The sequence below is a fragment of the Tenrec ecaudatus genome, chromosome 3 (assembly GCF_050624435.1).
Source record: "Tenrec ecaudatus isolate mTenEca1 chromosome 3, mTenEca1.hap1, whole genome shotgun sequence".
Classification (NCBI taxonomy): domain Eukaryota; kingdom Metazoa; phylum Chordata; class Mammalia; order Afrosoricida; family Tenrecidae; genus Tenrec; species Tenrec ecaudatus.
The window spans coordinates 13800948-13814849 of record NC_134532.1 but is presented as its reverse complement, the minus strand read 5'-3'; positions in this window follow the sequence as shown (position 1 = coordinate 13814849).

Genomic DNA, 13902 nt, shown 5'->3' with positions numbered 1-13902 from the left:
TAAAGGATGGCAGCATTAGTCTGAGTGGCTAGTTGGGCATCATTGGCACAGCCGTTTTGCAACCCCCCCAGGGTGTTTCTGGAGGCAGGGGGTGTGAGGTTGCAGTTATTGGATAAAGTGTGAGGGTTGGGGCCCCTCTAAAACTGATCTGCAAGTCATGCTAATAGACAAAGGCACAATTTGTTTTAGACAATCTTGTGCCCAGTCATTATGCATTTCTGGAATCTAAGTGTCATCATTCCTCTAGGTCTTAAGGACAGCCTTCCAGCTCAGGGCTCTGAGACAGGTTGGTTTCAGAGGAACGTGGGTTTCCAGGTCCCTCCTTGATCAATATTCTTAATCTAAGCTTGACTAAGTATTAACTTCTTCTGGAAAGATTGTTAGCTTATGGAAAATTACAAAACAACTAAAAGGTGATAATAAATTCAATAGATCAATAGATGTATTATACTGGACAAATCTGCCTAACAAGGCCCCTGTAGAGTGTTGTAAAGCAATGATGTTACTTTTAGGACTAGGTTCATCTTACCCAAACCATGGCATTGCCAATTACCTCATATGCATTTAAAAGTTGGCATTGAATATGAAAGAATTAAGACGAATCAGTGTATTTGAATTGTAGTGCAGGGGCCTTCAAATGGACAAACAAATATGTCTTGGCAGAAGTAAGGTCAGGGTGCTAGATAGAAGTAAGGAGGTGAGAGTTCACATGAAATTCTTTGGACATGTTGTAAGAAGTGACCAGTCCTTGGAGAAGGATATTTTGTTTGGTAAAGTAAAGGGGCATTGAAAAATAGGAACCCCTCAACTAAAAGGATTGATACAGTAACTTAGGCAATAGGTTCATTCTAAATTGTGAGGATGCTGCAGGGCTTGGCAGTGTTTCATTCCTTTGTGCACAGAGTCCCTGTGAGATGGAATGGACTCAATCAGAACTATCAACAAGAAGAGCCTCAGAAATTACAAATCAACACCCAAGCAATGCACAAAATACTTAATATTTAGCTATGTTTACAAAAGTTATTTCCATGTTATCAAATGCCTGAAAGCTCAAGAGACATTCACTGGAATATAAGCTTATTAAAATAAGGAATGGGTTTCTTTTGTTAAAAAACATAATAAAATAAAGGTGATGCAATACCAAGGTGATGCAAAAATCACTGGGGAATTGCTGCCCCTCCTTGATTTATACCATTCTTCTGCAGGTTAGCTAAAGGACATTTTCTAAGATCCATACAGCATGTCATATGGCAGAGTATTTTCCAAATTGAGGATCTATTCGGAGGGCATCACACAATGATGTAGGTGTTAGTGACTATCTGTCTGGCAAGGGGAGTGTAAATCATGTAGTCTTCCAAACTGAGTCAGCTGGAAGATCAGAGGGTCCAGCCAGTGCATGGGATCAGTGGCAGTTGAATGTGCTTTAGGTTGCTTACAAGGGATATAATCAATTGAATCAAAATAAAATTCCAGGAGAAATTTCTAGCATAATCAGACCATAGATTAAAGCTTAAGACAGAGTACTGAGATGGTATGAATAAACACCACTTTACTGTTTGGTAGTTTAAGTTCAAATTATTGAGTGTAAATATAACAGTGATTGTGAGAGAACACTTACCAATACTTCAATACTTTATCTTTTTTTTAAATCATTTTATTGGGGGCTCATGCAACACTTACCACAATCCATAACATACATCCATTGTGTCAAGCACATTAGTACATCCATTGCCATCATCATTCTCAAAACATTTTCTTTCTGATTGATCCCTTGGTTCTCAATACTTTCTATCAAACCAGTAAATATCCTTGACACCAATGTCAGATAATGACACTACAAGAAAACTGTAGCGTAATACTGATAATGGATCTGCATGAAAAATTCTTTAAAATATTTGAAACTGATTCAGACAACATATTACAAGGATTATGTACTATGATGCATTGAAATTTGTCCCAGAGCATATTTTACATAAGAAAATAAGCACTGTAATAAACCCATTGACAGAAAAGAGGGTCAATTGTCTTAGTAGGCACAGAAAACAAAGTAGGAACATTTAAAAAGTCAAAGGTTTTGGGCCTCTACTCAAGTCTTCCCTCAATGCAAGAATACTTAGTTCTAATAATCTGGCATTCTGTGATTCTCACCTTCTCAACAGGATTGCTTAAGGCAAAAGGGGGTGTATAAGCAAATATAGTGAAGAAAGCTAATAATGCCTGGCTATTACAAGATATAGCATCTGGAGTCTTAAAGGCTTGAAGTAAACAAGCGGTCATCTATCTGAGAAGCAACAACGCCCACATGGAAGAAGCACACTAGCCTGTGTGATCACAAGGTGTCTATGGGATCAGGTATGAGGAATTAGAAGACCCCAAACAATCATATAGATGGGAACAAAGGGTGTTTGATTGGAGACCCAAAGCACGTCTTTATTCATTGGACATCCCCTCACAGAGGGGTCACAAGGAAAGAATGAGGCACCCAGTGTACAATAAAGCACCAACAGAACACATAACATTCGTATAGTTCTTTAAAGCTTGCTTCACCCTACTATCATGACCCCAGTTCTACTTTTCAAATTTGGCTAGACCAGAGCATGTACACTGGTACAGATAAGATCCCTCAACATGAGTGAGTCAGTGAGTCGGTGAGTAAAGAATGGAGGGAGCTTTCTAAAGCCCATGGGAAGAGGAGGGGGAGCCAAGATTAAAAGGAGAAACCACGGGGGGAAAAAAGATCCCTCAACATAACATATGGAATCCAGCAGAGATAAACCTGTCATAAAAATAATGGGACTAATGATACCATGAAGGTAGGGGAATGGTGGGGCCACAAGGGGGTGAAAGGGGAAAATATTTTAAAGATCATCATATAACACTCCCCAGGGGAATGAACAACAGGAAGTGGGTGAAGGAAAATAGCAGATGTGTAAGATATGAAAACAATAATAATTTAAAATTGATCAAGGGGTGATGAGGATGGAAAGGTGGTGGAGGGAGGGAAAATAACACGAGCTGATACCAAGGGCTCAAGTAGAAAAAATAAAATATTTTAAAAATGATGATGGCAATGTATGTACAAGTGTGCTAGATAAAATTGATGTGTGGATTATAAAAACAGCTATAAGAGCCCCCAATAAAATAATTTATTTTAAAAAATCAAAGGCTTTTAAAGTTTGAAAAAAAACTACATCTGTAACATGAAGCAGGTATAGTTCAATATGCTAATATATTCAGTTTAAAAAAAACACCAGCAAATATCATTCTTAGAGGAATGAGAAAATAGCCCACCCCACTTATGAAATAGGACAAACATACATTTCCATTTTCAATACTGTATTAAAAATTTTATACTATTTTCTAGATAGACCAATCATAAATGTAATACTTTTTTAAAGGAAGAAAAGAGGCTTCCACAGAGAAGAAATACTAATTCCTCTAATCATCACAAATTAATGAAATTTTACATAACAGAATTCAAATACACCATAAATACTACAGGTAATAAATAGTTTAAAAGTTGTAGGCTACATTTCAACATACAAAAATAATTTTTGGCAATGAACTCTATAACCATTAACTACTAATCTCTAACTCTGAAACCATTAACTCTTACACCTTAATATGCTAAGCATGCTTACAACACACTAATAACCTCCGAATGCAGTGACCCCCTAGGTCCATGAAAAAGCCCCTTACCACCCAGAACAATTAACACCCTGAGCATCCCCTGACACCCACAACAAACTTGACATGATTCACACAGCCTACCACCATACACTCTTAACCTAGGCTAATGCATCTATCCCAATGTTTAAAACCAGGTCAAAGGTTTAAATATATTTTAAAATCTGAAACCTAACTTCGTGACCATAAACCTCAAATTCAGAAATCCAACCCAGAAAACAAGAATCCTTAAACCATAAATCTACATCTTTATACCTTAACACATAAGCCCCTAATAAACTCCAAACACAATCTGGTAGACCCTAATGAACTCCAAAGATAACCTTCAAAACATAAAGCCCTTTAACATGTCCACTAACATCTGACTCATGACATTTAATTCCTATTTCTATTTCTTGGCAATTGTTCTTGAACCTGGAACACTGATTAAACCCAGGATTTAGATGCTAATCTTTAAGTACAGACTCTGATTCGAACACACAACAAGCCTAAACAGAACCCCAAACCTAATCCATCAAAAAACTCATGTTGCTAATTATGTGTATGGAGCTGTCTTCTCTCTCAGATTTGACACAAATGAGAAGAACTTGGGTAGGTTGGCAGGCAAAATTAAGACTCACAAAAACATTTTCAGTTAATTTTAAGTCATTTGCATCTGGTTCAAGGAACTTAGGAAAATAAAGAAATGTTATATAAAGTTTAAATATGACAAACAGCATCATGGTCAAGGGCTATCACGGGTCCCTTGCTGATCTCTGATCTACTGTGTGCTGGCCTCAAGGAGTCTTTTCTGCTGTTAGACATATGCAGGGATGTTACCCAGTAAACAAGATGCCTGAGGGTTGAATAGTACTTACGCACTAATTTGTAGATCACTATTTAACCTGGTTTATCCCTGGAGGATAGGGTGAAAGCATGTTAAATAAAACAAATTACTGGTTATTCTGTCATCGACCCCCTTCTTCTCCTCATTCCCAAGGGACACTCACATCACCAGAGATGGAGGAGGTAGCAAATTAAAGGTGCTTACATTGGAATCCGTGACTCCACTTTTCAAAACTGATTTTGACCTTTCTCTCAGACCTAGGAAAAAAGACTCAGAGGAAGAATTTGCACACTCCCTTTAATAGTGAGAGCTGGCAACCCTAAAATATTTGTGTCCATGTCTCTTGGAGATTCCCGTGAGTTAACGTCTTAAGCTCACAAGACATACTGCAAGTGGGAGCTCTATTTTCACCCCAAGCGGGAAAGGTGTCAATTCCAGGGACACCCTGTGTGTCCAGTGCCAGGAACTCCCACTCGCAGCACACTGGGGCTCTCCACTCATGAAGACACAAGTCCTCGAAGAGGTCTCAGGAGAACATCAACGGACAAAGCTCTCTCTGATGCTGGCCTGGAAATGAATACTTTGAGTTCAACCCCAGGAACTTCCACAGGCCAACTGGAATGGTCCGTCCTGAGCCTGTCTTACATATGTACTGGCTGAGAGTACCTGTCTTAAGATAGGTCCCCCTCCCCAGGTTCCAGGGTCTCTTACCTTTAGGACACACAAAACATCCAAGCACAAATGATCCACTGTCTTTCCACACAGCATACCCTGATCTGAGATCCAGATCCACCCCAATCTCAGCACCTTGAATTATCTGCCTCACCTGGGTCCTGAGAGTGAGCTGGGAAATAAAGCAGGGGAGGTAGAGACAAGTTAAATCACAATCACCTGTAATCACTTCAGCATGATTAGTAAATCAACAGCTGAAGGCAGATTAGACCCTAGGTAGATTGGTTTACATTGCTGTAGGGAGGAATTCTTAGCTAATGCTTGGGAGCCCCAGTCACATCTTTGCTCACACACACACACACACACACACACACACACACACACACACACACGCACGCGCAAACATTCTTTTAAATGGTAGCAGGCAATAACTTATCCTAAAGAGAATGGGGAGCCTAAAGGAAAATAAGAGACAATGGATAATATTTAACATCAAATCAGAGCACAACTAAATCCCACAACCTACCACTGTGTTCTCTTTATTTGCTCCATTAGAAAATGTAATATTTGCTGACACTTTTTCTGTTAATCTCTATTATCAGATTAGGTGTGTTCATTAGTAAATTACCTCTTTGGCAAACTTCATTCTTCAGTGATCAACCATGATCATCCTTTATGTTCTAAATATGTTTTCTCACTCTTCAGATTTGAACTGCTTAAAACTTCACGTTTTTTATTTATGAGTACTAGAGGGCATTATACCATTATGGCAGAGCATAATAACTAATGAAAACTAATTGACAGTCTTGGGTCTTAAAAACTTGATGGTAAGCAAGTGGGCATCTAGCTCAGAAGCAACAAACCCTAAATGGAAGAAGCACACCAGCCTTTGTGATCACAAGGTGCCAAAGGATCAGTTATCAAGCATCAGAGAACAAAGAATCATATCATTGCATTCTCATCTCCCCGATAGGATTGCTGAAGACAAATGGATGCTTAAGCAAATGAGGTGAAGAAAGCTGATGATACCCAGCTATCGAAAGATATAGCATCTGGTGTCTTAAAGGCTTGAAGGTAAACAAGCAGCCATCTATTTCAGAAGCAACAAAGCCCACATGGAAGAAACACACCAGCTTGTGTGATCACGAGTTGTCAAAGGGATGAGATATCAGGTATCAAAGAACAAAACACTGTGTAATTGTGAATGAGGGGGAGATAGGAGTGGGGACCTTAAGCCCATATGTAGGTAACTTGGCATCCACTTATGGAAAGGTCTAAGGGAGGAGATGAGCCAGTGAGGGTGCAGTGTAGCAACCATTAAACACAACTTTCCTGTCTAGTTCCTAAATGCTTCTCCCCCCCCCACACACACACACACACACTTCCCCACTCTCATGATCCCAATTCTACCTTACAAATCTCGCTAGACCAGAGGATGTACTTTGGTAAAGATAGGGACTAGAAACTCAGGGAATCCAGGATGCATGATCCCTTCAGGACCAGTGGTGAGCATGGCAATACTGGGAAGGAGGGGTGAAAAGGGAGAACCGATTACAGGGATCTACATATAACCTCCTCCCTGGGGGATGAACAACAAAAAAAAGTGGGTGAAGGGAGACGTCGAGCAGTATAAGATATGACAAAAATTTATAAATTATCAAGGGTTCTTGACTGAGAGGGAGAGTGGGTAGGAATGGGGATAAATGAGGAGCTGATGCCAGGGGCTTAAGTGGAGAGCAAATGTTTTGAGAATGATGAGGGCAAGGAATGTACAAATGCGCTTTATTCAATGGATGTATGTATGGATTGTGATAAGAATTGTATTAGCCCCCAATAAAATGATTAAAAAATAAAAAGAAAACCAATTAACTAATTATAAAGTTTGTATTGGCTTAATTATATCTTTTTAGTCTGTTTCTCATTTGAGGATCTTTTAATGCAGTGAATTCACAACGGATGGTAAGTTATTTTGTATTCACAGTTATTGGCAAAAAAAAAAAACCCTAGTCGACAGTGTCTAGAGGCCATCTGATATATTTTGCTACGAAAAATGAGTATTTTTAATTTTAAGGTATAAAAGAAATAGGTAATGTGTAAATATTGTGGGGTTTTCCCCTAAAAATCCAGCAAATTGCACTTTTTCAATAAAACACACATTTTCATCTGTACAGTTTCCACATCAAAATGAGATTTTCCAAATTAGAGATAAAATATTTTAGTTGTATCAATATTATTGACATGTTCAAAGAAAGTTTTGAGTCGATGCATACCAATGCTCAGTTTAAAAATTTTTAAGAAGATTGATTCGTGGATAATATTTTCTCAAGTTAACATTTACTGGAATTATGAAAATCTGTGGGAGACTCAAAGCCCATCGGTAGGCAACTGGGAACTCCCTTGCTGAAGGATTTTGGGGACGAGATGTGGCAGTCAGGATGCAGGGTAGCAATGATGAAACATATAACTTTCCTCTAGTTCTTTAATAATTCCTCACCCCACTATCGTGATTCCAATTCTACCTTAAAAATCTGGCTTGACAAGAGGGTATGCATTGGTACAGATAGCAAATGGACAGGTAATCCAGGACAGATGACTCCTTCAGGACCAGTGGTGAGAATGGTGATGCCTGGAGTGTGGAGGAAATGTGGGGTAGAAAGGAGAACAGATTACAAGAATCTACATAAAGCCTCCTCACTGGGGGATTGACAGCAGAAAAGAGGGTGGGGGAGACGTCAGACAGTATAACATGTGACAAAATAATAATTTATGAATTATGAAGGGTTTATGAGGGAGGGGGGAGTAGGGAAGGAGGGGGAAAACGAGCAGCTGATATTAAGGGTTCAAATACAAGGCAAATGTTTTGAGAATGATGGCAACAAATGTACATATGTGCTTGACATAATGGATGTATATATGGATTGTGATAAAAATTCTATGAGCCCCCAATAAAATGATTCTAAAAAAAGGAAAAGAAAATCTATGGCTAACTTTTCATCCTCACTTTAGTTGGCTATAAAATATGAGTATATTTTTGCACATACAAAGAATATAATATTACAATGAGTAAAATAATGTTCAACTGATGAAAGCCCTTCTAGCATCCCTGTCAACAAATTTAACCAGGTTAAACCACCACAATGACCTTCTTCAATAATACATTATCAAGTTTATGAAATTGAATGTCTCATTTATGAAAACATATTTGTATATGTTCAATTTTAGGTACTGTACCTGATCTCTTCACATAGTAGCAAATAATCATAATTCCATTGGTCCACACTCTTGATGTTGTTAGTTTATTGTGCCAACTTGGCCAATAAGCACGTCAGATTAATTGAAGAGCAGAGAAATAAATGGCTCAGTGAGTCTCGCCTTTCTAGTCTCTTGCTCTTTGATCATCAGATCAGTGTGTGGCTGCCTTGCTTCATCTGTGCATCAATTTGCAAGCTACACTCCCAGTAGGACAACTAAGCCATGGACTGCGTCGCTGTAATTTGAGGTTCCTTCAAGACCTGCTTTGCCACACTATTGGAATATACATTGCTTGAGCTGGGCACTGTCGGACACTGTCATCTGGCTGACTGTTGGTGACCTACCTGCCTTGCTGTTTGCTTCCTGTGACTGGATAGCCTGAATTGCTCTACAGAGGACTACCTGGTGGTCATCAAGATTTGAAGGATCCCCAGTGTCTCACAGCAGTCTCATGGGAGTGAGCTGCACTGAGCCATTTGTGCTGCTTTATAGATTGTTTATTTCTTATGTTATCTCTCTCTCTCTCTAGCATTATATTAATCAATGATAATTAATATAATTAGCATTATATCAATTATATAATGTAACTATAAATTCTATAATGTATATGTAATTGTAATTGATAATATATGTAATATGTAATTGATAAAACCAATAATTATATAGATTATAATAATCTATATAATTATTAGCATTATGGTTTTGTTTCTCTAGATAATACTGTATAACATAATTGATAATGCATGTTCATATGCTCAGTAAATTTGTAAAAATATATATATGCTCACCTCAGCCCCATGATGCAAAGACCAAGGTTTATTAAGTGCATACACTTCATTGGGGGAAACGGTGTAAGACAAAAAGTGCAGAGAAGATCATGGAGGCTGGAGGATCACTCAGCTAAGACGCAAATCTTACCCTGAGAGAAGGAACAAAAAATGAGAGGTAGGAAAATCTTTCTTAAATGTCAGTGTAACCCAGCAGATGTCCAGTAAGTTGATCAGCTTACCTCAATACAAAATCACTCTAGAGAACCACCTTCTTTATCATAGACAAACGTTTGTGCTTTGCTATTCTTTTACCTGACTTGGGCTCGCCCTTAGAACTCTGTCAGGGGTACAAACCAGGCAGTAGAATTCAGAAGCGATGTTTCTGCCTTGTCTCCTTATGCTCATTGTGTTGGAAAGGAATTACCTTCTTAGATTTGATTCTGCTGTTATGTTTATATATGAAAACGTGTTCATATTTTCTAATAAGATACATCGACATGTAGGATGTCCTTTCTTTAGGATGAGATTGTAAGAAATCTTTCCTCTTAATGACATTCTCATAGGTAATAATTTCAAATTTTGTTTCCGAATAGCATCCTGCTCTTCTTTGCTTAGGACTTTCATTACATTTCCTGAAAATCATCTCACTCTTCTCTCTTTAGTTCTTTCTAAAGATAAATATTCAGTTCGTTTTTGGAGTTAGTTATCTCAGCCCATTAGATTCCCATTTGACGTTTTCCTCAATGATTTTTCAGGGACATTAATTGTATATATTCCTACCCTGTTATTATTATTTCATGCTACTCTCCACAGAAGTCAAAGACATTGACTTCCTCTATACATTCTTCTCTCCCATGCTGATCCATCTCCTATGCCCTTATCCTCTCATCTACTGGTAGCAGAGGGAGTGGTTTAATCATATCAGCTACTGTAAGGAAGGAAGATGAAGCTGATTACTTGCTTAAACACTTACAATCTAGAGACCATAAGGATTTCTACTCTGTCTTTCAGGGACACTATGAGCCAGAATTAACATAACAAGAGTGGGCAATTGAGTTTGTTGATTTGATTCTTATTTTATTTGCTGTTTTCTTTATTTTTTCCCCCTGTATGTCAACACAACTCTGATGGAATCTAGGGGAAACTTGAGTAAGCCTTGGTGATCTCCCCTTCAGGGTCTGCACTCAGTTTCAGTAACAAATGTGTGTCCTATGTATGTAGTTTCCAGGGTAGGGCTTTCAGTGGGTTGCACAATTTAACCTGATGGTGGCAGAGAGAACTATGTTCCACGAAGAGTTGATTGTCTGTCTCTAGAAACAGAATGAACTGAAAGTGAGGGGGAGTCAGTGTGAGTTCAGGCACACTCAGGATCCAATGAGCACTGGCACCAGCATCTGAAGTCAGTGCGGGTTGATTGTCAGGGTGAGTTTCCTGTTGTGATTTTGAGATTCTTTTCCATCTCTAACTTTTCCAGGGGAATCTCTCTCTATAATTATTCTGCGTCCACCCCTGCTACGTATGAATTCAAAAGTTGTATTGAACAACAAGTAAATAGCCTCACTCGCAGGAAAACCAGTCCATTAGCCACATGAAAACTCAGCTTTTCTGGCATTACAGAGTGAGAGTTCTGATGAACCTCAGAGAAAACTCTGTAGAATTCTCTCTCAGACTTGAGTCAGAGCGCATATAAGGGGCCATAAATTTAAGTGTTTGAACACCGACTTGTCAAACCAACAGAGAAGTCTTCAGGAAAGACCTGTGCTTTGATTTGATTCTAAAACAATAGACTCATAGCAAAGACTGCAGTGAAATCCTCTAATTCCAAAATGCCGAGTTTTGAGTTAAAGACTAGTGAGTGAGGAATGTATGGTCAGTAACATATGAAAGTATAATTTGGTTCACATCCACTCCGCTCCTTCATGCAGAAGTCGGTCAAACCCAACAATGGTCTGAAGACTTATTTGTCCTTTTCTATTTTCTTTTTTTCCTTATTTTTTTTCAACTTGGACAACTATTGATTCATACTTTATCATTTTTATCTTCAATGGAGCATGTCCACATTTTCAATCATTCTGTTAAAGAGCATGTGTTAGTTATTATCCTGCAAGATGCAGGGACCAAGTCAGGGAAAAAAATCTGTGCAGATTTTCCTGGGAAACACCTGTGTGAGAGAAAATCGAGAAGAGGCCAGGAGAGAGAGAAGGAATTCAGTCTATGAAAGAAGGACAAATGGGTTTCAAAAAATTCACGGAGAAATGTAATTAAATAATAATGGATTGTTTCCAGTGATTTTTGGAAGACTACTTGTGTGGTCTTGAGGGAAGAAGGGAGAGGGTGTGTGTTGGGCAGAAATTGTATTAAGTATTGTGCAGTTCAATGAAAGTTCAGTATGGGCATTGGATGTTCTAATTGAAAAATCCTCCTTTGAAAATGATATACAATCTCTTGTGCTGCTGGACTTTATGTGGGGGCTCCCCTCTGGGCTTGAAACATCTGCATAATATTGGCAATGGATTTCATGATCCTTTGTGACCACTGTAGTTTTCCAAAATGAAGGAGGCATCATCAGGCCTGACAGATTCTTGATAGATGTTTTTGAAAATAACCTGGTCTTATTTTTTCCTCTTAGAATACACATAGATGGTTGGATTACATTTCTTCTATTGGTTATATTGACTTGGGTATTTCTCACCCTAGAGAGATTTCTCACCCTAGAGAGATAACTTCCAATCCTGTTTAAGATCAATGCTTCTATCCTCTTCTGGGAATTTATCACCTACACTGGAGACATTAAAGCTCTGTGTCATTTAACATCTTATATTTATTATACATTTTATCATGAATGTTGGGTTTTTACTAAGAACATACCACAAGTAATTTTATTTTTGTACAATCTTCAATCGAGGATGGACTATTCTGTGTTTTCTACAGAAAGCGAACTTATTCCTCTTAACAAACACTTTCATAATTAACACTGTGATAGACAAACCACTCTTTATCTGTTTAAATCTATTACATGGCTCATTTTGCTTTAGCATCAATATAAATGTAAGACAAGTTTATCAGTGCACAACGATGAAAATAATGAAGTCATTTTTAGGAAAGTTACCAAAAGCATGCTCCTTTAATCCTGCTTATAGCTCAGATATAAGGTTAAAGTTTCTCAGCCCAGGTTAGGAGTGTGATGGGATTGAAATGGGAAAACATTTGCTTACAGTCAATCCAAAAATTTTTAAACATTCATTAAATATTTTTTAAGTTGAGTTTCTCCTTATATTTTTAGGTTATGACATAGTAATCCCCGTGACTCAATGTTCAAGCTCACGGATGCTATTTGAGAGGTGAGCCATTAACACCCACCATCAGGTCCCTGTGCACACGAAAACTGACAAGTTGTATCCACAAAGATTACAGTCTACAGAACCATATGGGTTCAGTTCTAGTCTGTAGTAAAGAGTGACCTGGAGAAAAAATGGTCAATACATTCACAAAAATAATGTGTCACGGTATATATTAAAGTTACTGTCTCCTCCAATTTTGAAAGTACAGTTGACTATGCCATCGGCAGCTAACTAACAAGAAGAGTTCTGAATTAATGTTAGCAGTGACTTAATTCACACCTTATGCATAATAGACTATAAACCAAACGTAAGTAATTCACAACTTAGGTCTAGAGAGACTGACTTAGATATGCCTGCCGGAGTTGGGTCCAGGAGCAAGGAAACGTCTCATTATCAAGTATGATGTAGTCTGGATCCTTCTTAAATAATATTAACCTCGTGTCATTTTTCTGATGCTCAGTATTCTGAATTCTAATCTTATCTGTTTATTGACTAAGTCAACAAATTAATGACAAATCTGCTCTTTATGATACTACTTATGTATCATAAATAACTTTCACTTTGTTTTGAAAACTTGACAGATTTTACTGAAGCATCTTTCTTCAGGCATTACTTTCACTATGTTTTTGAAATTAATTAATTTCTATTTACGTTTGCTTTACTCACTGCTGCACCTGCTTTACTCTATTAGAATATGATCATATCTTTAGTCTTCTCACTCTTTCTTTGCAGATTTCAATGTGCTCTGCAGAGCGTTTTATCCAATGGTCTCTAATATGAAAAAGGACTCTGTTTCATTTGGCACTCCATTTCCACAACCATGTGTCCTGCTCACTTCAGTTGGACAGTCTACAGCAATTTGTTAAAGAATGTTGATTGGTTGTGTGACTGAAAAATCACTCTGTTCAGTTTTTCAATATAAAAAGAATCATGAAAACTTTCAAAAATGCTAACGAATTAAATTTGAGATGTCACAATGTGCTGCACAGACTAAAAACTAACTGCACGGAAAGGTCATGATCAAATGAGATTGATGTATTCAGATAAATGAGAATTTAATCTTATTATTTACTATTTCTGCACAGTGGAAACATGTATTTCCCTTGTTCTCAGAGCTGAGCCTTGTGAGGATTTATCCTAATCTGGCAAGTGTTAGAAAATGTTAATGTTCAGTATACATCTTTTTTTCTGCTGGGAATCTGGATAGTGATGAAGTAAGAGAATGGGAATGTTCTGTGTAATCATCTGATTGAGCCTGGATCTGTTATAGGACCTTCGTAGTGGGGCTCTGACCTTCACTTCATGCCTGTTCCATAGTTTATATCTTCCCTGGTCGGTTTTCCTTTCCTTCACG